Raw genomic sequence first — 3,328 nt, forward strand, 5'->3', positions numbered from 1 at the left:
ATAGGATGAAGGAGAGAAATACAAGAGGTAGGGAAAGAAGTGGGGGGGTGGGGTAGAAAAAGAGAAGGGGTAAGAATGGGAGAGTAAAGGGAGAGGGGGATAGATTAGAATTATAATTTGAATATTAAGAGATTAGAATATAAAGTGTAATAGGGAGAGAGAGAGATTATGCATAGGGAGAGAAGGAAAATAAGGACAAGAGATGAAAGAAAAATGAATGTAGACTGAAGGGGGACAAAATAAAGAAATTTAATAAAGTTGAAGGTGCGTAGCGCAGAGAAAGGAGAGGGTGAGAAAGGGAGAGAACTTAAAATTATAAAATTAACTGAGAATAGGATGCAGGGGAGAATGCTAAGGGGAGAGAAGGGAGGGAAGGGGAGGGGAGAAAAGGAGCGAGAATAAGAAGGGACTGACGGTAGGGGTAGTTAGAGAGAGAGTGAGAGATAAAAGAATGAGGATTTTAACTCAATTCAACTTTTATGCACAGTCTCTGGGTATTTTTGGTTTGTTTGTTTCTTGGTTTTTCCTTGCTTCCTTCCTGAGTCTGCTCCTATTCAAAATTCCATGAGTTTCAAATCTTTTCTGGTTGGTTGGCTGGCTGTGGGAGGGTTCTGCTTGATTCTGGGGTTGCTAGTCTTTTTTTCGTGGGCCTACCACCGCTCTGCTGTGAGCTGCCTTTAGTTGTTCCCTCCTGAGGCAGCCTCAGCCCTCCTCAGGCTTGTCCAGCTACTCCTTCCCTCTGTTGGTCCAGCCTGTGCCTGCCAGCAATCCCCGCCCTGCCTCCAGTCCTGTCTCTATTCCCAGGCTACAGCTTCTGCTCTCTTCCCTGTCTATATGCCTGCGCACCCTACCTCTCTCCCTGTCTCAAGATCGTCCTTTTGTTCTGCAGGACTCTGGCACAGTCGGTCAAAGTGCCGGGCCCAGTGGCCCTTTCCTGCCCAGGGCCTCTCCCCTAGTCTGGAGCTTTGCAGTGGCTTTCCTGCCTGTGCTCTTCTCCTTGCCCCAAAACTGTCTCTATTCCGAGCTACCGCTTCCGCTGGCTTCCCTATCGGCCTGCGCGCTCTATCTTTCTTCCCGCCACAGCACCGTCCCTTTGTTCTGTGGGACTCTAGTGTGGTCGGTCAGCGCAGCACTCTCCTTCCCCAGAGCTCTCTGCCGGTCTGGAGCTCCGCAGCAGCCCTTCCCTGCCGGCCCTTCTCCTTGCCCTAAAACCGTCTCCCCTCCAGAACCTCCGCCTCCGCTCTCTTCCCTACTTACACACCCTGCACGTCCTATTTCTCTCTTAGCCCCAAACCTGCCTTTTGTTCTGTGGGATTCTAGCGCGACTAAAGAGCAAACACTGATTTCAAGAACACAGTTCTCCCCCGGTCCGGAGTTCCGCAGCAGCTTTTCTGTGCGGCCCGTCTCCTTGCCCCCAAACTGCTCCTTTGTTCTGTAGGGCCCTAGCGCAAGTGCTGGGCGCGCCCGGGATGCCGAGCTTTCTGTCGGAGGTTGCAGCTGAGGATGTTTCTCTCTAGACTCAGGTCACACAGTTTCTCCCAGTCCTGGTTGTTCACTGTTCTCTCCCTCCTCTGGCTTTTTCGGCCAAATCCTCTCCCTAACTCCCTACAAGAATTCACTCCCGGCTAGTGAGCTCTCCGGCTTGATACTGCAAACGCACGGAGTCTCAGAATGACTCAGCCTGCAGTTTGTGATAAACCCCTCCACCCCCCTCCACGCTGCTCCCACGATCTCCTCCCCGTTCACGTTATCAGATATTCCCACTCACTCAGTCATTCCTCCCCGAGTTTGTTCCTCCTGGATTGTCTCCTTAACAGGAGCGAGCTGAGAACACTGTTCCTACTCCGCGGCCATCTTGGTTCCCCCCCCCCCCCCCGACAGCTAAGCTTTAATATGAAGCAGAAACTCTGGGCACTGGCTTTGTTTTGGTCTCACTGAGAATGAGGTTGGACTTTTTCCATGGGTGAAGGGAAGGAGATGAAACACTGAAAACCCAGAATAAGTCTTCTACGTGAATAAATCATCTTGCCACACCACAATCTCCCATGCATGTGTCCTTTGAATGCTTCCCTTCTGATCTCATGAAAGAGCTTAATTTCCACTGACAACATTTATATGACTTGCCGAGCCAGTATGATTGTGTAGACCTTCACCTCTTAACAAAGCTCTCTAGCCTGCTCCAACACCCCTTCCTTCCTAATCTGGTTATTGTTCTTTCTCTGGCTTTACCTGCTGCTTGTATTTCTCCCAACACCCAGAGGTAAGTAACTCTTGTAATTCCCAGGACAGGGCATATTTTCTCACACTTCCAAACTTGTGCATACTTGATTCCCTCTGCCTGGAATATCCCTTCCTCCATCCTTATTTCTCACAACAAATGACTACTTTTGGTTCAAGTTTCAGCTCACCATGTGTGGCTGGAAAGATTCTCATATGCCCCTGAAGATCCTTGTCCACTGGTGAACATAACCTGCATAACCTGGGTACTGTGAATATAATGAGTTATACTCTAATAATTAGGTTACATTATACAACACAGATGACTTTAAGAACAGATTATTAAGATGAGCTTGATTTAATCATACAAACTCTTTAAAAACAGTGCGTTTTCTCTGGCTGCTAGCAAAAGAGGAAGTCAGAGATTTAATGTGTGAGGGGGGTTTGATGGACAAAAAATTGTCTATTGTTGGCTCTAGAAATTGACAGCAGGCCCTGGCTGACTGCCTGAAAGGAAATAGGGACCTCAATCCTACTACCACAAGGAACTGAATTCTGCCAACAATAAGAATAAGGTTGGAAGCAGATATTTCCCAGGCTCTCCAGATGAGAACTCAGCACAGCTGACATCTTGATTTCAGCCTATGATACCAAGTGAAGAACTCAGTCATGATGCTGTGCAAATTTTTGACTTAAAGAACTATGAGCTAACAAATAAATGGAGTTTTAAGGCACTAAATCTGTGGCAGTTTGTTATGCAGCAATAGAAAATGAATACAGCTGTCTTTCTGAGGTCCTTTCCCTTTCCCAAGGACACCTACAACATCTTCCTCTCTTCTTCGGTCGTGCCTCATACACACCTCTGCTACAGGGCATTTACCAGTTTACTCTCATTACAAGTTATGAGTTCCTGAGAGATAACAGGGACTGCCACTTTATCATTGTAATCTCAGGCACAGAGGAGGAAGGTAAAATATATTTGTCAAGTGAAACTTTCATTAAGAAAAAACAATCCCAAACAATTAATTTGCAATCATATATACTAAAACAACCAAGGATGCTGGAGACTTAATGTCTAAGCAAAAGTAAAAGTCACCAATGTAAAAAGGGA

Source organism: Furipterus horrens, unplaced genomic scaffold (genome assembly GCF_987537825.1).
Source record: "Furipterus horrens unplaced genomic scaffold, mFurHor1.1.pri manual_scaffold_1, whole genome shotgun sequence".
NCBI classification, from domain to species: Eukaryota; Metazoa; Chordata; class Mammalia; order Chiroptera; family Furipteridae; genus Furipterus; species Furipterus horrens.